The sequence below is a fragment of the Mobula hypostoma genome, chromosome 6 (assembly GCF_963921235.1).
Source record: "Mobula hypostoma chromosome 6, sMobHyp1.1, whole genome shotgun sequence".
Classification (NCBI taxonomy): domain Eukaryota; kingdom Metazoa; phylum Chordata; class Chondrichthyes; order Myliobatiformes; family Myliobatidae; genus Mobula; species Mobula hypostoma.
In genome coordinates this window covers 161,923,942-161,948,028 of record NC_086102.1, presented here as the reverse complement: position 1 = coordinate 161,948,028, position 24,087 = coordinate 161,923,942, and the positions used below count along the sequence as shown (strand labels likewise).

Here is a 24,087-nt window from a genome sequence, read left to right as displayed (position 1 = left end):
CAAAGGACAGGCAGCCGGCCCTCACCTTCCACATTCACCTCGATGTTTCAGTCTCCTTTCAATCAGCAAACAATGGAAGCTTTAGTTGGTGAAATGTAGTCAAACATTGGCTGCACCCTGTCCCCACAGCCTGCCCGCCATGAGGCTCACGCACACTGCCTCTGCCTCCTGGAATCTTCTCGGAGACTGCAGAGCACTGAAGCACCCAAACGATCTCCAAACATCTACATTCGCCTTGATGCTTTAATCTCCCTTGATGCTTTAATTGGCGAATAATGGAAACATTAGTATGACCTAACAATATAACACACCAGGAAATAAAAAAAACTATTTCTGGTGCCAAGAAGTATACAACAATGGCAATGGCCTGTGAAAAATTACCAATGAATGGCAATTATAACTTAACTTTATTAGAGCAGCCATGAAGTAGAAAGAAACCTCTCACAGCATTTCATTGAGACATAAAGAATAATTAATATTAGACAATGAATAGGGAAGAAAGTTGAATAGTTATTGGAAAGTATAATCTTTGTAGCTTTCACCCTGCAGCATCACAGGTCTATACACATGTCTGATGTGATTTTGAGAATGTGGTTTCTGAGGCAAGAAACCAGATAACAGAACAACATCAGAGAATCAACTTGAACATAAACTCTCACTTACTAACAAAGCTTGAGTATATTCCCAGAAAAAAATCGATAGTACTCCCTCTTCTTGCAAGTTTAAACCTCCCCTACATTTGTGCCTTCCTCGCCAGCAGATACAATAGGCAGGGGTAGCATTTATTGTTCAACCCTTGTTGCCCTTGACAATGCTGCCTAAGCAAGAATAACTTTGCAGATCGTACACTGTGCAGGGACAGTGCGCCAGTGGGAAGGGAGAGTGAATGAAAACCAGAAAAATTGCAAATGCTGGAAGCACTCAGAATGTCAGGAAAGAGAAATAGATTTAATACTATTTCAAGGCAGGAATCCCTCACCAGAACTGGAAAAGTAAATGTTTAATGTGGTGGATGGGATGCTAATTACACAGGCTACTTTGACTTGGATGGTGCTAACCTTACTGAACATTATTGGCGTGTATTCATTGGGGTATGGGTGAGTACTCCATTATGTCGATTTATGTCGCAGATAATGGAAAACCTTTTAAGTGTCACTGCAACAGGACATCTGGTCTTGGAGAAATAAAATTTAGTTGATTTGCTGTCATCATACAAACACATATTGCAAGACAACTAGTTTTGGTTTGTGTAGCTAGCAGTACGATTAAGGAATAAAGAGCCTGCTGTTAGGTTCTCTTAAAGCCAATCTCACCTCACAAGAGGTCATGAGATTACAATGGTCTTTCTTGTAACTCCATGACAATAAGGAGGCTGTGTCTGCACAAGGACATGCTAAACAGGAAGATGCAGATCTGCTGCCTCAAAATAGGCAGTCTATAGGATCACTGCAGCTGGAATAAAGATGATGGACATGTTCCAGGATAATGTTGCTATATTAATTGTTTTTTGTAAGCTTTTCCTTATGAGGGTATTGGTGTTTCCATACCAGACCATGATAAAACCAGTAAATATACTCTCTACTACACATCTATGAAAGTTTGACAAAGTTTTAGATGACGTGCTGAATTAACGCAAACTTCTAAGGGAGTACAGGTGCTGCTGTGCTTTCTTTGTAATGGCACTTAGAGGAATTTAAAGTTACTGATCCTCTCCAACTTCGATCCCCCAATGAGGACTGGCTCATGGACCCTCGTTTTCCTCCACCCAAAGTCAATGATCATCTCCTTAGTCTTGCTGACATTTAGTGAGTTTGTTGTTTTGGCACCACTCAGCCAGATTTTCAATCTCCTTCCTATATGCTGATTTGTCACAACCCTTGTTTCAGCTTAAAATATGGCAAACTTAAATATGGCAAAGGAACTCTACTTAGCCTCATCAGTATAAAGTGAGTAAGGCAGGGGGCTAAGCACACAGTCTGTGCTAAGGAAGACTGTGGAGGAGATGTTGGTGTTAATCTGAACTGACTGGGATCTGCAAGTGAGGAGCTCAAGGATGCAGTTGCACAAGGAGTATTGAGACTTAGGACTTGAAGCTTTATTTGATAGCTTTCATCACCAGCCCCTCAAAGAATTTCATCACAGTGGATGTAAGTGCTACTGGGACATAGTCACTGAGGCACGTTACCAGGTTCTTAGGCACCGGTATAATTGAAGCCTGCTTGAAGCAGGTGGGTACCTCAGACTGCCAAGGTGAGAAGATAGAGATATCAGTGACACTCAGCCAGTTGATCAGCACAGGTCTTTAGTACCCAGCCAGGTACCCCGTCTGGTCCAGATGTTTCTGTGGGGTTATCCTTCTGAAGGATGCTCTCACACCAGCCTCAGAGAATGAAATCAAAGGTTCATCAGGAGCTGAGCTAGCTCGTGAAAGTGCCTCCATACTTTGAAGGTCAAAGTGAGAGTAAAAAGCATTGAGCTCATCTGGGAGGCGAAGCCTTGCTGTCACCCATGTCGCTTGGTTTCACTTTGTAGGAGGGGATGGCATTCAAGCCCTGCCACAGCTGTCGAGCATCCTTCAGTGATTCAAGCTCGTCCAGAATTGCCACTTCACATGTGAGATGGCTTTCCGGAGATCGTACCTGGCCCCCTTGTCGCCAGACCTGAATGCCACTGATCTGGCCCACAGCTGATTGTAGATCTTGGAGGTTCATGGATAAGAAAGTTTTGAGGACCATGGATCTAATGCAGATAAATGACAGCAGTTCAGAAAGTACCTCAGTTGGCATGGACGCTGGGCCAGAGGCTGTACAGCTCTATAACATGGACTAGAATGATGATGATGGATTGAGCAATATAACTTGGAATTGGTGGATTTTATAAAGGCACACACAATCAGTGGGCAAAACATTAAAAAGATTACATTTCTGTCATTTAGATTTTGATTTCTGTGAACAGCTTAAAGCCACCAAAAACATTAAATCTGATAATCCAACAAATGACAAAGGCTATACCAGCAGGCAGCAAGACATATTTATCATTAAGGCATTGGCATGATAATCCAGTCCAGAATAATCCACTTCGTTGCACTGGAGCCAAAATCTAGTCCGATCCGATATCTGTATTCCAGTCCTGTGTTGTCTGCCGGCTGCCAGTCCCTCAGTCTCACTGCAGGGAGGAGTGAGTGAGTGAGTGGGTGGGTGGGTGGGTAGATAGATGGTTGGATTGCAGCACATCAACGCTTCTCGATACTACGGGGCTGTGCGTCGACTGAAAGGTGTTTTCAGTCAAGAGCAACCGGGAGCCGGTTCATGTACCGCGACGGTCGGCTGAAGCGTGCTGCCGATCGGGGCGAATCAACATCTGTGCCGCGGTGTGTGTGGTAGGTACGTTTGCAACGGTTATGGAGGCTGAGTCTTCCCCCTGTACTATGTGTGGCCTATCCTGCACCGTTACATGGCATTTGATTGTCAGTCGCTGTAATTCTAAACTTGATGTCTTTTGTTTGGCTGGTGCAAAGGCTGATTAGATGCCGGAAAGTTTCGGTTTACATTGTGTGAAGCTATAGAGCAAGGTGAATGTAAAGGTTACTGAAGACTGCAACTGGGATGCTGGATACAGCAAAACTAAGAACGGACGGAGTCAGCAATGCAGATGCGGTAACGAACGGCAGGTTAAATACGAAATTCTTTAGAGGATAAGATGCTGGTATCGTGACAAAGCAAACAGCTGTATGTGTACAGTGACAATGTATAACCTAACTACTGAAATATTTTCATTGAATCATGCTGATATTTAAATCAAATTAAAAACGTTCTAAACACGAGTGACAAAACCTCAGTATAAAGTCTGTGAAAAGTGGAACCATTAATCATATATTAAGCCAGCTTTACAGGTTTGATAACTGAGAGAGAATTTAAATTAATCAAGAATCGTATGCAACTGCACACCTTTGTTTTGATAATTTTGTATCATTTCCCTTAGAAAGATAGGAAAAGTCAAATATCAAACATCCAGAGGCCCTATTATGCAAAGTAGGATATTGAACTCATACTTGTGAATAATTTTTTTCAGAGCAGAGTATATTTATTCTCCTGTTTAAGCTTTTTTTTCCCCACCATGATTATTTATTTGTAATTTTAGCTAAGCAACGACTTTGATAAGGCATGTGATGCGATGTCATATTTTAAAAAATGTCCAAGTATTAAGATTTTCTTTGGGCTGTGAAGCTAAGCCAAAAATATATGGTAGATTTCTTAGCAAAAATAATATTGGGGGGAGAGAAAATATTATTAGAAGGATAAATATTTAATAATTTCTTTACAGCAAACTCAAGACACAAATTTGTTAATGCAATATAAAGAGAGTTCAAAATGCATTGGCTGTTGCTGTCATCATATACTTGCAATAATATAGTGGCACTTCTGACAAGTAATCCAGGGCCTGCATTCTCCAAATACATCAGCAATTTATTTACTGCTGTGATACTGCAAATTTACTAAATCTGTACACTGTATATTCTCCAAGGATTCATTATCAGATTCTCTGCTTTTTTTTGACATATTAATGACTTGGTCATGAGTATACAGGAATTTGTTGCAAATTTTACAAATTATACAAGACTCAGAATTATTTAATTGACCTTTAAGGGACCTGGAATGATTGGTGAACTGGGCAGACATATGGTAAGTAACATTTAAAAAGCAGAAGCCTGATTGGTAGAAAGGAAATCATGAGGATAAATTAATGTATTGCAATTTGAACAGAGTCCTGAGCAAAACCTTGAGTTTATGTTCACAAGTAAATGAATTGAATTGACTTTATTTCTTACATCCTTCACATACATGAGGAGTAGAAACCTTTGTAACGTCTCCTTCTAAATGTGCCATGTGCAATCATAGTAATTTATAATAAATAGAACGGCCAATGTAATATAGAGGACACACAAATCAGCGTGAGTTCATCAGTCTGATGGCCCGGTGGGAGAAGCTGTCCTGGAGCTTTTATACTGCGGTACCGCTTCCCGGATGGAAGTAGCTGGAATAGATTGTGGTTGAGATGACTTGGGTCCCTAATGATCCTACGGGCCCTTTTTACACACCTGTCCTTGTAAAGGCGGCAAGGTGAATAAAAGAGAGTTAATATTCTAAAAAGCATATTAAAATTCTTGCATTTAACTATCCTTGGCTTAGAGTACATGAACCAAGAGTTTTGTGTAAAAAATTCTAAATAGTGATTAGGTTGCTATGCAATACATCATACTGTTAGGAAAGATATTGAGGCTTTGGAAAGGTTGCATGAGGGATCTACTAGAATACTGCCTGGTTTGAGGTTCTTGCAGTTGGGTGGGACAACAGGACAGGCAGAATTGTTCTTGGACCAAAGAGGTTAAGAGGAGATTTGATAGAGGTTTTCAAAAGAATGGTAGGTTTTGATAAGAAGCAAAGGTTTGCAGTGGCAGATGTTTTTACTGGGGATGTGAGTTTAAGCTAGTCATCAGAAAAGCAGAAATGAAATTGGAGAAGAATGTTGCACAGCAGTTCATGATTTGGAATGTACTGCCTGAAAGATGGTGGCAGCAGATTGAATAACATTGTTTAAAAATAACGTGATTAATTTCTTCAAAGGGAAGAATTGGTGTACTATTATAATAAGGAACCAGGACAAATGGTCAGCTTCTGAAGCAACTGCTATGGCAACAGTGACCAAAATTACTACCTCTCGTTCTGTGACTTAAAGTAAAAGGTGCTATATGCAGTGGATTCCAGTTAATTGAGACACAGTACATTTTGGCCCAATTATGCAGCCGCCCCGATTAGCCGAAGATTCATGGAAATAGCTAAAAAACAACAAACTACTATTTAACAGAGTAACAAATTATATATTTAAATGAAATACAGAACAAATTAGAACACTACCAATACTACTACAGTACTATAAAATTGCGTATTAGTTCCTAATAGTTATCAATGGAGAAATTGATTTAGTGTGCGCTGTTGCAATTGACTGTAAATGGAACAAAATCAGCACAGGTAATGCAGATAATGGGCTGCCTTCCTACAATGCTTTTGACATTTGTATCCTCCAAATCTTCATTGTTCTTGTAACATTCAAAATGATTGTTGATACCTTCAAATTCTTAATAGTTTCTAACTTGAAGTATTAAATTTTTTTTGTTTTCACTCCCAGCTGTTTCTGGCATCTCCAGGCCTGAACATTTGAAACCACAGTCACTGTACTTTACCATTTCAGAAGATTCATTTCTCACTTTATTAGATTATTAGAAAGACTGTTTCTCATGCATTTTAATACAGATCTTTAATTGCTGATTGCAAATTCACCTGCGTCAGAGCAATCATTGATGAAGTTATGGGCTGTCTCTGATTGCATTGTCTGAGGTCAGCATTTAAAGCCTTTCCAAAAAAAATGCCAAGTTCAGAAACAGAAGTATTAAATCCTTACATCAGTATGAAGAAAATCAGACTTTAATGGCTTGTTTAAGCTAGTCAAGGTAACAGCAAGAAAATAATATGAGATGATATTTTGGGCTGTCAAAGATGTAATGTGATGGGTATTTGCTAGATGCAGGACATTCAGTCAGATCAACGGTTCCTTCTCTTTCATAAGCACAAACAAGACATCAAACACTAATCAATTTATATCAATATAAAAAATTGCAAAGCAGATTTAATGCTGGTTGTATTTTGTAATATTTAGTCTTGATTTTTGAGCAATTTCTTTGCATTAGTAATTCTGAAATTTAAAATTTGAAGGTTTACCACTGTTAAATATAAAGTGAATTCTAAGTAAGAATTGAGAAGTTTAATATTAATAAATTTCATATTATATCAGAGGTGTGGTTGGCAACTATTTCAGTTAGCAGTCAGAGAGCACCTTTGTAAATCTGAAAAGTGAGAGGCTGAAGAATTGCAGAATATACTGGAAAAGCTGCACACTAGGCACCATCTGTAGAAAAAGGAACAATCAGTGACCTGAAGCATTAACTGTCTCTCAATGCTGGCTGATCTGCTGAGTTTTTCAGCATCTGCTTTTTAAAATGTTTGGTAATTGTTTATTAATATTGCATATTTCTAACCTTTCTCTCTGTCCCCAGTGCTAACCTTTTAGTTGCTGGTATGATGGTATGAGCATCTGCATAAGTCTGATAGTTCTTTTGTGTAGCTTCTTCTAACCAAGTTCATCTTAGGAAATGATCAGATTTATTTTCAATTCATCGCTGCTTGGTTTGGCCAGAAAAATATTTTAAATTAATGCATGTATTTATTTACTGAGATACAGCGTGGAATAGGCCTTTCCGGCCTTCTGAGCCATGCCGCCCAGCAAGCCCCCGATTTAACCCTAGCCTAATCACGGGACAATTTACAATAACCAATTAATCTACCAGTCGAGATGTCTTTGAAATGTGGGAGGAAACCTATGTGGACATGGAGAGAAGGTACAAACTCCGTATAGGCAGCAGCGGAAATTGAACCCGGGTCGCCTGTACTGTAAAGCTACCATGCACATTTCTCCGAAGATGTAATGAACTTTCTAGACTTCTATATTGCAGAGCTTGCATCTGAAAAGTCTTCACTCATTCAGAATATCTAACATTAGAGAAGAAATCATTTACCCATATGATAATGAGAAATGTTGTTTCTAATTTGACTCTCAAACTGGTAAAAATGTGATTGATTGATGCACGCCTCTCAGTGGGAAAAGCTGTTAGAGGCCTGAAAAGAGCTTTGTCTTGTTGTTGAGCATTTATGAAGATCAGATTTGCAGATAAAGACAATACGTCACAGCCTTTTCAGGGGATGTTTAAATTTCATTTTGAGGAGGAATTGGGTCAATAAAAGGCAAGGAAAGGACAGTGATTTGTAGTGTACATATCTGTTTATGAATCATCTGTATTATGAAGATGTGTAAGCTAAAACCTGTTTTGTGAATAGAGTGGATAATCTGCTTGCTTTCTCCTGAGGCATCCAACTTCAGGAAGCCAGTCTTTAAACAATTCATTTCACTCCATATGCCCCAAGAAATGGCTGGCAGTAGTGTGCACTACAAAAACTGTGGGCCCAAAATTCTTCTGTTATTAGTAATAAAAGCTGGATTTGCAAGACTAACCCTGTTCCAACACAGTTAAAGTTGAGTTTATGGTTGTATGCACAAGTACACGTGTCTACACCTGCAACTTGCAGCAGCAAGCATTGCAGGTACATAGCGTTAGAGACAAGGATTTCACAAGAAAAAAACAAACACAAATTATTTAAGAAAGAACATAATGAGAATTAAAAAAAAACAAAGTCTATTGTAGAGCAAAGTGCTTGCAGTGTTATTATACTGAGGTAGTGATTGTGGTTGTGCAGTCTGGTTCACGAACCGCATGGTTGAATGGAAGTAGCTGTTCTTGAACCTGGTTGTGTGGGACTTCAGATTTCTGTACCCCCTGCCCGATGATAGCTGCGAGAAGGTGGTGTGGCCTGAATGGTGGGAATCTTTGATGGACGGTGGATACTTTTAGTGGGGAGGGATGTGTCCATGATGTATTGGGCTGAGTACACTACTCTCTGCAGTTTCTTACATTTCTGTGCATTTGAAAAGCTATAACAGGATAATTTTAAAGTGTTAGCGTGTGTGTCGGTAACATTCCAAACGACTTTAACCTTCTAAGAGAATAGAGCCATTAACACATCTTCTTTGTGATAACATCTATGTGCTCAGCCCAGGACATGTCATTGATATATTAATGTCCAAGAATTTAATGCTACTGACCCTTCTACCTCCGATCCATCAATACAGACTGGTCCATGTTCTCCTTCCTTCCCCTTCCTGAAGTCAACAATTACTTTAGTTTTACTGGTATTGAGCAAGAGATTGTTGTTGCTATATCACTCAGCCAGATCTCCTACCTGGTTCCTGTCTTGCTCTACTGATGTTGTTTCAACAAGTGAAAATTGACTGCAAAGAAAGTGTATTGCCCAATCAATTTGCCTTTGATTGTCGGTCAGTAAGGTGCTGGGGGGAATCGTGAGCAGCAGTAAAAAGAGGACCTGACCCACCAGTAATCTCACCATTGCCCGATTGTCCAGTGGATCGCTCCATTCCAGATCTCATCGCACTGTCGTGCAAAATATGGATCAAGGAGCTGAACTCCAGACCTGTAAGTGACTGGACTTGATATCAAGGTCACATTTGACCAAGTTTGCATCAAGGAGCTCTGTTGAAACTGAAGTCAAAAGACAGCAGTGAAATGACCTGATTGGTTTAGTTATATATTGGACCTTGGAACACTACAGCACAATACAGGCCCTTCAGCCCAAAATGTTCTGCTGACCCCTTAACATACTCCCAAAATCAATCTAACCCTTCCCTTCCCTCCTACAAACAGCCCTCCATTTTTTCTTTCATTGATATGCCTATCTAAGAGTCTGTCAAATGCTCCTAATGTGTCTACCTCTATCACCACCTCTGGCACCTGCACCTGCCACTCTCTGCGTAAAAAAAACGCTTCCTCTGATATCCTCTTATACTCCTCTCCTAGCATCTTAAAGTTATACTCCCTTGTATTGCTGCCTTGGGCTAAAGTCTCTGTCCATCCAATTAATCTCTGCCTTGCATCATCTTGCACACAACATTTTGCATAAAGATGGTTGTGTTTGTCAGAGGTTGGTTATCTTTACTCCAGGACATCACTGCAGAGTTCCTCAGGGCAAGGTCCTGGGCTGAGCTAGTTTTAGCTGCTTCCTTGGTGACTTGCCTTACAAACGGGGAGGTGGGGTGACCTTTGATGATGACACAGTGTTCTGTTTGCCTCACAAGTTCTCAGCTAACCAAGCAGCCTGTTCCCACATGCAGTAGGACCTAGACAGCGTTTGGTGTTGAGCTGATAAATGGCTGATAACATTGTGCCACACAAGTTCCAGGCAGTGACAAATCCAGTAAGAAGGTAGGAATTCTGTGATGAGTGACTCATCCCCTGACACTGCAAAGCCTTTTCATCATCCATAAGACACAGCATAGAATGCGATGGATTCCTTTCCCCTCTCCTGAGTGCATGCCGATCCAATAACACTGAAGAAGCTCATTGCTATTAAAGGCAAACCACACTGTGTAATTGGCACCATGTGTACCACTTTAAACAGTCTTTCCATCCACTGCCAGTGCAGGTTGGCTGCGATATGCACTATTTACAACATGTACTGTAATTGCTTGTCTAGCCTACTCTGGAAAAAATCTCCCGAATTTGTGAAGTCTTATCACTAAGATCAGAGGCTTCAGGTGTATGAGAACAACACCATCTACAGCATCCTGCCATGTTGCAGGCTATATTGACGTGGAAATGTTTCACTGACTAAAGTTGGTTCTGAACCCCCCTGGAGATTCTTCCCAAAAGAATTGCACTTATTCAAGAACTGGCGCATCATCTTCTTTCCAAGCACAATTAAAGATATCAGCCTTGTTGGTGACAGCTGCATTATGAAAAATTAATAAATCTGAGCGATTAGAACACACCTGATTATGCTGATCAATTGTTGGTACAGATTAGATGGGTTGAATGTCTTTTTCATATTCAAGTTTTCTCACCGATTCTGATTTGGAATTTTTTTATACTTATGTTATGTCTTTGGAATGTGGCAGGAAAGTGGAGTACCTGTAGGAAACCCACACAATCATGGGAAGAGCATACAAACTCCTCACTGACAGCAAGACAATGAAACTAGATCACTGACACTGTAAAGTGATACGCCAACTGTTACGTTACCGTTCCACCCTAGTATTAAAATAGGTATTAATGGCTGCATATGGGTGCACTGTAAGTTACCTCTTAGGCTGGAGATACAAACTAGAGGATCTGGATATGGTTGAGAAAACCTAGAAAGAATTAATTCCTTATAAAATCAGGATTCATAGGAAGAAATAACAAAATCTATAAATATAGAAATTTTCTTGTAGTTTTTTCATGAAGGATGTGTATCAAATAACCCCCCTTTTCTTAATAAGTATTCACATCTTGACATTCTACGCATTATAGCTCAGGTTATAATGTACCAAAAATATAACTTCCCTTACATTTTCTTTTACTTTGGCTAAATTCATCAAGCCACCAGAATCACACTTGTAGTTTCTGTACAAGTATGCATTCCAAAATTGTATGTACTTCAAATGAGCCTTTACAAAGTGCTTGTGTTTGGTAGGGGGTGGAGACAAATATGAAGGATGTGAGAAGAGAAAAGTGCATGATTGAATGGGGTATATGTTGACTGGTGAGGGCGAAAGAATGACCTCGTATTCTGTTAGTCAGGTACTAGTGTGGAATAGCATCTACTTACTGTTACTGTATCTTCATTCGATCCTTTTGGTAGACAGTTTCCATATAATTACATAGTTCATCTCTTTTGACGTGCATTTTGACTTTCCCCTTTCCTAGTACTCATAATTTAAGTGCTTAGCAGGTGTTATTTGAAAAACTTGAAATAATTAAACCTGCACAAATGAAGTGAACTGAGAATATTAAGTAAATAACTTGACCATATGGCACAGCCCAGTGGAGTGAACTAGCAATATTGATGATTAATTTGGTGAAACTAGCTATGGAGCATTAATTGCAGGTTGTTTTGGTAAGTGCATGCATGATATTGGTATGTTTTGTAGTCAGGCACTTTGAAAGGGAGGAGTCCAAGATAATAGGCAAGAATGGAGGTTACAAACTTGGTCAGATTCTGCAGTAGAGAATATGGGGGAAATAATCAAAATCCTTCAGAAATCAGGTAAATGTTCGTGATAGAACGTGAAAGGTTTTTGGAAACTCATTCAAAAGTGAGTCAACCAAATTGTGTATCATTTTGTACAGAGAATTGGCACTTAATTCCGTGCTGCAGGAGCTGATGTTAGTACAAAAAAATAAATTACCTTATGAGGTTCCTCATGTCTGGGAAATAAGAATCATTTCAGCATTAATTAAATTAATTAGTGAAATCTTTAGCAACAATTCACATTCATGTATGACAATTGCAATGGAATCTTAAATATTTTTTTCTAATTCTAGGCATCTGTATGATTAATTGTCACATTTGGTTCAGATTCACAAGGTTATTTCTTTTGCATTTCCATCATTTTACATGGTTGGGTCCTTGGAGGTACTTAAGTTCATTCGCATTTTCTGTAGAACAGGGGTTCCCAATCCTTTTTATGCCGTGGACCAATACCATTAAACAGGGTGTCTGTGGACCCCAAGTTGGGAACCCCTGCTCTAGAACATGAATGATGATTTTGATTGCATTTAATAAAACTATCAAATGTTACGGTATTTCCAGTAGTTACAAAATGACTAATAAGTCCTGGAGAAATGCAGAATGAAAAAGGCCCAGATCTACCGAGCTGGCTGTGACCATCAAATACCCATTTACACTAATCCTACTTCACACGTTCTCATTAATTAATCCCCCACTCCCCACCAACCCACAGATCCTACTATTCACTTATACACCTAGGGACAATTTATAGTGGCCAAATTCACCGACCAACCTGGCATCTTTAGGATGTAGGGAGAAACCAGAGGACTGGCAGAAAGCCACATGATCATGGAGAATTTGCACACTCCGAATGGGCCTCTGGCTCAGTGAGGCAGCAAGTCTGTTAGCTCTGCCACTGTGCCAGCCACTTCCTTAATATTCACGATGTCTGAGTTCCAGAGACATAGACAGGGTTGACAGGGAGTATCTTTTTCCCGGGGTAGGAATGGCTAATACCAGAGGGCATTCATTGAAGGTGAGAAGGGCTAGGTTCAAAGGGGATGTGAGGGGTAAGTTTTTTTTTACTCGGAGTGGTGAGTGGCTAGAATGTGCTGCCTGATGGGGTGGGTAGAGGGAGATACATTGGAGGCTTTAAAGAGATGTTTAGATAAGCATATGAATATAAGGAAGATGGAGAGATATGGACAGGGATTAGTTTTTGAGTTTTTAAGAATTTACTTTTTTGCTGGTTGAGCACATCATTGTGAGTCGAGGGACCTGACCCTGTGCTGTATTGTTCTATGTTCTATATGCCTTTAGGTGAGGGCAGTTGGCATGCTTTTGGTGAATTACATAAACCTGCCTGACCTGATCATCTACTGTCCTGTGTGGGAACCACTTAGATCAGGGGTCCCCAACCTTTTTTGCACCGCGGACCGGTTTAACATTGACAATACTCTTGTGGACCAGCCGACTGGGGGGTGGGGGTGTTCAAGTAGGGTTAAACTCACCTCAACATGTCTTTTACAGTTAGGGTTGCCAACTTTCTCACTCCCAAATAAGGGACAAAAGTAGCAGTCAAATCCCGGGACACTTTACCCCAGGAAAGACTAACATGACCATGAAGCCTTGTGCGGGCACCTGTGTGTGCGTGCACGTACGTGCCGATTTTTTCTCCCACAAATCAGTTTTGCCTTCATCTTCCCGACTATACTGTACGTACATTATTTCTACTTTATATAGGCTGTGTATTTATCATATCATTCCTGCTTTTACTATATGTTAGTGTTATTTATTTTCGGTTTTATGTGTTATTTGGTATGATTTGTTAGGTTATTTTTTGGGTCTGGGAACGCTCAAAATGTTTTCCCACATAAATTAATGGTAATTGCTTCTTCGCTTTACACCATTTCGGCACGAAAGGTTTCATAGGAACGCTCTACCTTAGCGGGGGAAATACGGGGCAAACCAATTTAGCCCAATATACGGGATGTCCCGGCAAATACAGGACAGTTGGCAACTGTATGTTCAAGTTCAACAGTGTGTGAGAGAGAATGAGGAAAGGTGCAGTTGACTCATATCGTTTCCTCGCTGCCCAGTAGCACATGCTTTGTGGCCTGGTACCGGTCCGCGGCCCGGTGGTTGGGGACTGCTGACTTAGACCATTTACGATTGATCCACAGTTCATTGACCAGCTTGAACTGTTGTTGGGAGCCACAATTAATTGCAGTGAGAGAGAGGCCATGCTGTTTGGCTCAACCAAACCTCTATTCCCTTCAACTTCAATTCAGATTTGAAAATTGCAAAAATCACTCCATTTTTTAAGAAGGGAGGGAGGTTAAAAAAAGGAGATTATAAGCCAGTTAGCCTGCCTTCAGAGTTCAAAAAGTACTTCAAAAGTTCAAAGTAAAATTTATTATCAGAGTACATACATGTCACCACTTAAAACCCTGAGGTTCTTTTACTGCAGGCATACTTAGCAAATCTATAGGACAGTAACTGTAAACAGAATTGTAAACTGTAAATCGGGTACTGTAAACTGCAAACAAACTGCAAATGCAGATAATAAATGACTAAATAGCAATAAATAACGAACATGAAATAACAAGATAAAACAGTCCTTAAATGAGTGTGGTTATTCCCTTTCCTTCAAGAGCCTGATGGTTGAGGGGTAGTAACTGTTCTGGAACCTGGTGGTGTGAGTCCTGAGCCACCTGCCCCATCAAATGGATGGCAGCCCTGAGAAAAGAGCATGGCCTGGGTGGTGGGGATATCTGATGATGGATGCTTCTTTCCTCCGGCAATGTTTCATGTAGATGTGCTCAATGGTTGGGAGGGTTTTACCCATGCTGTACTGGGCCGAATTCACAACTATTTTGTAGGATTTTCCACTCAGGCCATAATGCAGCTGGTCAGCACACTTTCCACTGCACACATATAGAAGTTTGCTAAAGTTTTTGATGGCATGGTGAATTACCACTGACTCCCGAGGAAACAGAGTTTGGGAAGATGTTAGAGTCCATTACTAAGGATGGAGTTTCGGCCTGTTGGAGGCGCATGATAAAATAAGCTGAAGTCACTATGACTTCATTAAGGGGCAATTTCAAAGTTCAAAGTAAATTTATTATCAAAGTACAAATATGTCATCATATACTACCGTGAGATTCATTTTTTTTTGCAGGTGTTCACAGTAAATAGAAGGAACCACAATAGAATCAATAAAAAAACTGCACACATGACAGACAATCAGTGTGCAAAAGGCAACAAACTGCAAATACAAAATGAAAAAAAAAACAATAAATATCGAGAACATGAGATGACGAGTCATTGAAAGTGAAGCCATAGGTTGTGGGGACAATTCAGTGATGGGGTGAGAGAAGTTTATTTTTTATTTATTTTGAGTTCCAGCCCAACGAACCCGTGCCTTCCAATTGCACCCAGGTGACCAATGAACCTACTAACCCGTATATCTTTGAAACGTGGGAGAAAACCAGAGCACCCGGAGGAGACTGGTGTGGTCACAGGGAGAACATATAAACTCTTACAGACAGCGGCTGGTATTGATCCTGGGTCACTGGTGCTGTAAAGCAGTGTGCTAACTACTATGCTACTGTGCCAGCCCAAATTGTCCCCTCTGGTTGAGGGGTAATAACTGTTCCTGAACCTGGTGCTGTGGGCCCTGAGGCCCGTGTGCCTCCTTCCTGATGCAGCAGCGAAAGGAGAGCATGGCCTGGGGTGGGGGGGTGGCGGGGAGTCCTTAAAGATGGATGCTGCTTTCCTGTGACAGCGCCCCGCCTAGACGTTCTCAGTGGTGGGACTTTAGACGTGATGGACTGGACTGTATACCAAAAGTTTCTTCAGGTGTAAAAGAGTAGACCACTGGAAAACGATGCTGGAGAGGTAGTAATGGGGGAAAGCAAAATGCGGATGAACTGAATAAGTATTTTGCTTCAGTCTTCACTGTGGAAGACACTAGCAGTATGGTGGAATTTTCAGGTGTCCGGGGTCATGAAGTGTGTGAAGATACCATTTCTAGAGAGAAAGTTATTGGGAAACTAAAAGGTCCGATGGTAGATAAGTCAGCTGGACCAGATGGTATACATCCCAGGGTTCTAAAAGAGGTAGCTGAAGAGATCGTGGCAGGATTAGTAATGATCTTTCAAGAATCACTAGATTCTGGAATAGTTCCGGAGGAATGGAAAATTGCAAATGTCTCTCCACTCTTCAAGAAGAGGGAGAGGCAGAAGAAAGGAAACTATAGGCCAGTTAGTCTGACCTCAATGGTCAGGAAGTAGTTGGAGTTTATTGTTAAGGATATGGTTTCAGGACACTTCGAGGCATATGATAAATTAGACTGTAGTCAGCATGGTTTCCTCAAGGGAATCGGTTGATATTATGTACTTGGATTTTCAGAGGCCTTTGACAAGTTGCCACACATGAGGCTGCCTAACAAACATACTAGCAGGGATAAAGCAGCGGCTGATTGGCAGGAGGCAAAGAGTGGGAATAAAGGGAGCCTTTTCTGGTTTGCTGCCTTTGACTAGTAGTGCTTCACAGAGGCCTGTGTTGGGACCAATTCCTTTTTTACGTTATATGTCAATGATTAGGATGATAGAATTGATTGCTTTGCTGCAAAGTTGTGGACGATACAAAGATAGGTGGGGGGGCAGGTAGTTTTAAGGAATTAGGATACAGAAGGTGTTAGACAGATTAGGAGAATGGGCAAAGAAGTGGCAGATGGAATACAGTGTTGGGAAGTCTGGTCATGATCTTTGGCAGAAGAAATAAAAGGGTAGATTATTTTATAAATGGAGAGAAAATTCAAAAATCTGAGGCGCAAAGGGACTTGGGAGTCCTTTAGGATTCCATAAAGGTTAATTTACAGGTTGAGTCTGTGGTGAGGAAGGCAAATGCAATGTTAACATTCATTTCAAGAGGAATAGTATATAAAAGCAAAGATGTAACGTTGATACTTTTTAAAGCACTGATGAGGCCTGACTTAAAGTATTGTTAACAGTTTTGGACCCCTTACCTAAGAAAGGGTGTGCTGACATTGGAGAGGGTAGAAAGAAGGTTCACAAAAATGATTCCAGGATTGACCAGCTTGTCACATGAAGAAAGTTTGATGGCTCTCTGCCTGTATTCGCTAGAATTCAGAAGAATGAGGGGTGACATAATTGAAACCTATCGAGTGGTGAAAGGACTTGATAGAGTGGATGTGGAGAGGATGTTTCCGATGCTGAGAGTGCATAGGACCAGACGGGACAGCCTCAGAATAGAGGGGCATACTTTTAGAACAAAGTTGAGGAATTTCTTTAGCCAGAGCGTGGTGAATCTGTGGAATTCGTTCCCACAGGCGGCTGTGGAGGCCAAGTCTTTACGTATATTTAAGGTAGAGGTTGATAGATTCTTAACTGGTCAGGGCATGAATAGATACAGAGCGAAGGCAGGAGATTGGAGCTGAGAGGGAAAATGGATCAGCCATGATGAAATGGTGGAGCAGACTCGATGGGCAAGATGGCCTAATTCTACTGCATCTTGTGGTATCCACGACTTTTTATAGGCTTTCGTTCAAGGGAATTGGTGTTTCTATGCCAGACCATGCTGCAACCACCATGCATTTTAGAAATTTGTCAGAATTTTAGATGACATGCCAAATCTTTGCAAACTTCTCAGAAAATAGACGTGCTGCTGTGCTTTCTTTGTAATGGCACTTGCATTGCCGGACCCAGAACAGATCCAGCAAAGTTGCTGACCCTCTCCACCACTGAGCCCCTGATGAGGACTACTCATGGACCTCCGGTTTCCTCCTCCTGTCATCAATAACCAGCTCTTTGATTTCATTGACATTGTGTGAGAGGTTGTTATTGTGGCACAATTCAGCCAGAGTTTCGATTTCCCCTCACCTGCTGATTTGTTACCCCCTTTGATTTGTCCAATGACAGTGGTTGTCAGCAAACCTCTAAGTATAGCATTGGAACTATGCTTAGCCACTCAGTCATAAATACGAAGACAGCAGAGCAGGAAGTGAAGCACACAGCCTTGTGGTGTACCTGTGTTGATGGAGTTTGTACAGGAGTTGTGGAGGATGCTAGTCTAATCACAGACCAATTCACAATGACCAATTAACCTACTAACAGATATGTGTTTGGACTGTGTGAGGAAACTGGCATGTTGCATGGGGAGAACATACAAGCTACTTACAGACAGTATAGGAATTGAACTCCGACCTTCGGAACGCCCCAAGCTGTAAGAGCATCACGCTAACTGCTACACCACCGTGGCCTGATGCTGGCCTTGGTGATACTCCAGAGGAGGTTCATAAGAATGACTCCGGGAATGAATGGGTTGATGTATGCGGAGTGTTTGATGGCTCTGGGCCTGTATCACTGGTTTAGAAAAATGAGGGGGGTCTCATAGTAACCTATCAAATATTGGAAGGCCTAGATAGAGTGGATGTGGATGTTTCCAGTAGTGGGAGAGTCTAGGGTCAGAGAGCACACCCACAGAATAGAAGGATGTCATTTAAGGACAAATCTCTTGAGCCAGAGTGCGATGAATATGTGGAACTTATCGCCACAGAGGGCTGTGGAGGCCAAATCATTGAGTATATTAAAAGCAGACGTTGATAGGTTCTTGCTTAGTAAAGACATCAAAGGATATGGGGAGAAGGCAGGAGAATGGGATTGAGAGGGATAATAAGTCATCATGATGGAATGACAGAACAGGCTCAGTGGGCCAAATGGCCTAGCTCTGCTCCTATCCCTTATGGTCTCAGTACTTGAAAGTGCTGGAAGTCTGGTTCAGAGGAGTTGGGTATTGTGGCAAGAACTGGCTGTAGTAAAATAGGAAAATAGAAATTTGGACTGTTGGAGCAGTGTTGTTTCTCAATGATAAGCAAGAACCCTGGTCATTAGATGTGAGATTCTGTTGGTACAGATGTGCCCTGGAGCCCTGACAGTCAAACAATCCATTGTCTCTTTCTCCCAGAGATCCAGAATGGATGATGGATCCTTTCTTGCTCAGCTCTCTTTTTTTGGCTTGTCCCTTTAGGTCAGGGGTTCCCAACCTGGGGTGCACAGACCCCTCAGTTAATGGTAGGGGTTCATGTCATAAACAGATTGGGAACCCCTGCTTTAGGTATGTAGTATTGAGTGGTTCGGAAAGGAACTACTGAGAGAGCACTGTCAGTGAATTTCTGCCATACTTCTTTGTAATTTTGTGGTAAATCTGCATCTGTTAATAATTAACCTGACCCCCTGCAAAGACCTTGCTATTAAATATTTGGGTGGTCTGATAACAAACTATAGCCTGTAGTTTGAACATCTTTTTCTCATCACTCTGATTCTTTTCTGTTTATTTCCCATTCTCAGCTTTTTATACAAGTTAAAACTTGCTCAGTCTGCACGTTTCAGTTTTAAAGAGGCCTCCGGTTTGGACTAGTTTGTTAATTTTTGACTGACCAAGCATCACAAGACATTGTTCCATTTAGAAAGGAATTGTGAGGAGAAGCTTGTATTGCAAATCATTTGAAATGCTTCATTTCAGAAAAGATGATTCAAAATTAATTTGTTACTTTCACACTGCCCCTTACTTCCTCCTGCCTTCTCACCCACTTTGCCAATTTTGAATAACCTGTTTAATCCCTTAACCATCAGCATCCTGTCAGTGTATTGTCACTGAACACTATGAACAATCTCCTTTTATTTCAAGGCAACCTAGGATCTTTCACTTCGAACTGCATGCGCCCTCTCTGCCTTTTCAAATTCGTTTCACTCTTTTGCCTTAAAATTAATTTACGTGTTTTGAATAAGATACCAAATTAGAATGAGGACAGGAACATTGTTGGCAAACCCACTCTTTGAAACCTTCCTATTTATCTCTTCCCACTCTTTGTGATTCCACCCACCCTTCCTTTGCAGCTGTTGTTAAGTACAATTCCTCTCTGATTTATATTATGGTGGTAATTTAGTTCTGAATCATATTTTCTCAAATGAAGCATCTTGTTTTGAAGTGATTTGTGCGGTGCTGCTTCCTTCCTATCCTGATAAAATAGAACAATGCTTGGTGCTGCACGACCTAGTCAAAGGCTTATAAAACTCATCCAAATTAAAGCCCTCTTTGAAATTAAAATGTGCACTAGGAGCAAATTTGAACTTGCATAATAGAATAATTTTTAAGGCAAATAGCACGATAACTTTGATTTTTATGTACAAAGAATAGCTTGGGATTTGGTCCTGTCCATTAATTCGAGAAAAATGTGCAACAGCTGTTGCCGTACAATAGGACTAACCATGCATGCCATACTAAAGTCAATGAACTGCAGGTGCAAGTGTGATTTCCCAGCTGTGCAAATACTCTTTGAAATTAGCCTGTAGTTTCATATTCTTAAAGTAGCAATCTCAGTTAAACTTTCTGTTCCAGATGTCTTAATTTAGAAAAACATCATTCGCTGCCACTGTGCTTTCTTTGTAAAAGTTCAGAGTGGAGAAAGTGCGACAATATGCTTGGTCTGAAACAATTACCAGATGCCATGACTAGAATTGCCTAAGCTTGGGAATATTGTGTGTACCATATAGTTTTCAGTTTTGAAGCTCAAAGCTGCCATCTGCAAGGTTCTTCTTCGTCTTGTTTTACGGCGGTTGGCACCCAGCTGAATGCTGGATTACTGCCACTTCTGCAAGGTTAAATTAGTTTCTTACTCTCCGGATTAACTTGTTCAAGTAACAGACAAATCTGCAATAAGATGCCTCAGCTTGAAAGCTTGTAGATTTTGAATAAAATATACAAATGCACAACTGTGATGTATAAGAATATCAAAGGCATAAAGGAAACGTGAATACATGATACAGATAAACAGCCAAGCATTCAGGTAACCCTCTAAATTTAGAGGTATCTGGAAGGTTAAAATTAAGCACGTAGAAAGTGGAGAGCTTCTGGTTGGTTATTTTAATATAAAAAAGGGTAAGAACACTGACTACTACAGATTCTAGATCATAATAGGAAGGTGGCGAGGTTGAACTGTTAGAGTAGACAAAAGCAGCAAAGTGAAATACAAATTAATCAAATATAAGTGGCACTCAAAAATATTCCAAAGTCAAAGTTAGTAAATGGAATGGATAGTTACCTAACTGTTTTGTGCAGTTGAGAAACTGATGAAGGCACACTGATCTTGACCTAGTACTCGAAGGTGATCTGGATAATATACAGGCTACTGGCACATAATGCTTTCAGTAAAGAATGATTATGATTCAGCATTCAGAAATAACTAAATGGCAGTTGCATAATTTTATAAAAGGCTAACTTCAAGGATTTAAGGGAGCAAGTACAGATATAATGGTGGACAGTGGGTGTGGGGAAAGATATAGAAACTTGCTTAACACAAGGATGCAACTGTAAATACTTGAAAATCAAGAGAAAAACAGGTTCTGGAAACATGAACTGAAAACAAATTTTTGAAAGTTCAGCAGGTCGGACAACATATGCGGAAAGAAACATTTCTAGATGGGTGACATTTCATCAGACTTGAGAAAGAGAGGAACAAGCTAACTTCTGTAGCAGCAAAGCTAAGGAGGGAGATTGATGGGAAAAAAAGGGAATTTCTTTGATTGAGAGGTAAAGAAAAAAAATGATAGAAGGCACAAATTGTTTTTGTATAGATGGCCAGAAAGAGCCGGGTTAACTAAAGTTGGAGATTTTGATTTTGAATCCAGAAGGATGCAATGTGCCCAGATTGGAAGGACAAGGTGTTGTTGCTCGAGCTTGCATTGTGCCTCATTGTATCAGTGCACAGTCATAGACAGGTCAGAGTGGGATGGTGAATTAAAGCAGGAGGCAGTTGGAAGCTCGGTCAACCTTGTGGTCTGAGCAAAGGGGCTCCAGGAACTGTCACCATTGGTTTCTTCAGTATACAGCAGGGCACATTGTGAACCCCCAGGCAGTACATTGGAAGAAATGCAAGTGGATAGGTACTTCACCTGGAAAGAATGTTTGGATCCCTGGATGGTGGGAAGGTAAAAGTATAAGTGTTGCATCTCCTCTTTCCAGGGAGCGGTAGGTTGAGACAGAAGAGCAGAGGAGTTGTGAAAGGTGCCATCTTTATGAAATATGAAAAAGGAGGTGAATATGTGACTGGTAATGGAACCAACTTCCTCCCGTTCCAGTCTGTGAAGGATAATTAATTGATTGCAAAGGCTAGTACGGAGGAATGTAAGGATTGGGAACCCAGTTCTTGTCCTGTCCAGGAGGAGATGGAATAATGCATACACTGAGCATCTGGGATAAATGCACATTCCTAGATTAGATGAAGATTGCCCATTTCAGTTTATGGGGCTGAACTGAAGAGATAGTCTGAACATTGTCAGTTCTGTGGTGGGCTGAATGATGTACTAAGAGATTGTTTAATTTGTGGAATCTTACAAGAAAGCATTCAGAAACAGTTCCTAGCTGAAGCACAACTCATAAGAACAATTGTATGGACACAGCAGCCAGAGTTGCAACTGCTTTGCAGTCAGGAATGAAAGTGAGCGTGAACAAACTTGTGACGTTTAAACGGAAACCAGGCTGGCCAAACCGTGTGGCAGGGCTCACATACACCAGACCAATGCATGTTTAAAAGCGAAACCTGTAGAAAATGCTGCAATGTAGGACACGAACAAAGAGCATGTTGGGCAGGGAAAGTAAATGAACTGCTCAGGGGAGAGAAAAAGATTTAAAAAGTCAAGTTGCAGTTTCACAAAGAGCAGTAATCTGCATGCTGTTGATGAAAAATCTGATAATGATGAGAGTGACGCAGGACTGGGAGGTCCTGAAATTTATAGTGTGACGACTAACAAGAGGCAGGTAATACGGCTTATACCAGAAGTGTACGGCAAATTAATTAAAATGGAACCGAACACTGGCTCAGCTGTTTCAGTCATTCCACAAATTGAGTTTGAACGACTTTTCAAAGATACCACAGTCTGCAGATATGCAGCTAAGAACTAATATTGGAAAAGACCTAGCCCCTATGGGAATGCCATTCGTAACAGAGAAATATAACAACCAACAAGCTGCATTGGGTGTGTACGTGGTAAAAGCAGAAGGGCCAGCATTGTGGGGACGAGACTGGCTGAGATAACTACAACTTGATTGGAGATCCATCCAGTATTTGTATGCCATATCCCCTGCAGTGGAATCAACTGGATTAAGAAAGGTACTGGATGATGCCACAGCAATCTTGGAGGATGGCATTGGGAAAAATCAAAACATATCAAGGGTAAAATAATGTTAAGTGAAAATGCCACATTTATGTTTTACAAAACCCATCCGGTTCCTTATACCATCCATGTTAAATTAGCCAGTGAGCTAGATTGCTTGAAGGCTGAAGAAATGCTTTCCAAGGTAGAGTAGAGCCTATGGGCAGCCCCGGTGGTCCCTGTTGCCAAGAAGGATGGGTCTGCCAGGATCTTTGGTAATTTTAAGGTCACCATCAACCCAGTACTGAAAATAGATCCTCTGCACGGGTTCGACGATATCCTTCAAAACCTTTCTGGAGAAAATACTTCAGCTAAGAGGACTTAGCTGAGGCTTACCTACAGATGCAGATGCACGAAGAGTCTAAAGTGCATCTCACCTTAATCACTCAAAGGGTTTTGCTGGTGTAAGAGGCTGATTTTTGGAGTAATGTCTGCACCTGCATTCTGGCAGAAAGCTATGAACCAGGTGCTGCAACGCTGCCCGGGTACTCAGTGTTACCTGGATGACATCATTGTGACTGGTGAGGAGCATCTCCAAAGCATCAAGACAGCTTTAAAAAGATTGGAAGATTATGGGCTCAGAGCACGACACAATAAGTGTGACTTCTTTAAATCAAGCATCACTTGCTGTGGTTGCATCATTGACGCATAAGATTTACGCAAGTGTGCTGAGAAAGTTCAAGCAGTGGTGGATGCCCCAAGGTGTCACAGTTGCAGACCTTTTTAGGATTTGTCAATCACTACAACAGGTTCCCACCAAGCCTGGCTACTATGCTCCACCCCTTGAACTCATTGCTACAGGTCTGGAGGAAATAGCAAAGGACAAAACAGTGTGCAATGGCTTTCCAAAAGGTAAAGGAAATGGTGACATCAGACACTATATTCCCACATTTCGCTCCACAGCATCCAGTGAAGCTTGCCTGTGACATCTTGCCTTGTGCTATAGCTGCAGATATGTCACATGTGAGTGATAGAAGTGAATGCCCCATAGTCTTTGCATCACGTTCCCTTACCACTGTACAGAAGGATTATACACAGACTGACAGAGGCCTTGAGTCTGATTAGGGGTGTAAAGCGTTTCAACCAGTACTTGCATGGGAGAGAGTTTACCCTCATTA

The 24,087-nt window shown here is 41.0% G+C and overlaps 1 protein-coding gene across 4 annotated transcripts in view; it reads left to right on the top strand.

Moving 5' to 3' along the window:
- The first annotated feature begins 3,223 nt into the window (after positions 1-3,223).
- Positions 3,224-24,087, top strand: part of osbpl6 (oxysterol binding protein-like 6) — a 161,699-nt gene continuing 140,835 nt past the window's right edge. For 3 of the 4 annotated variants that reach the window (XM_063052095.1, XM_063052096.1, XM_063052093.1), the window contains exon 1: positions 3,224-3,383. The gene's annotated coding sequence lies outside the window, so the exon portion shown is untranslated. The remainder of the gene's footprint in view (positions 3,384-24,087) is intronic. The other variant, XM_063052094.1, reaches the window with a different exon arrangement.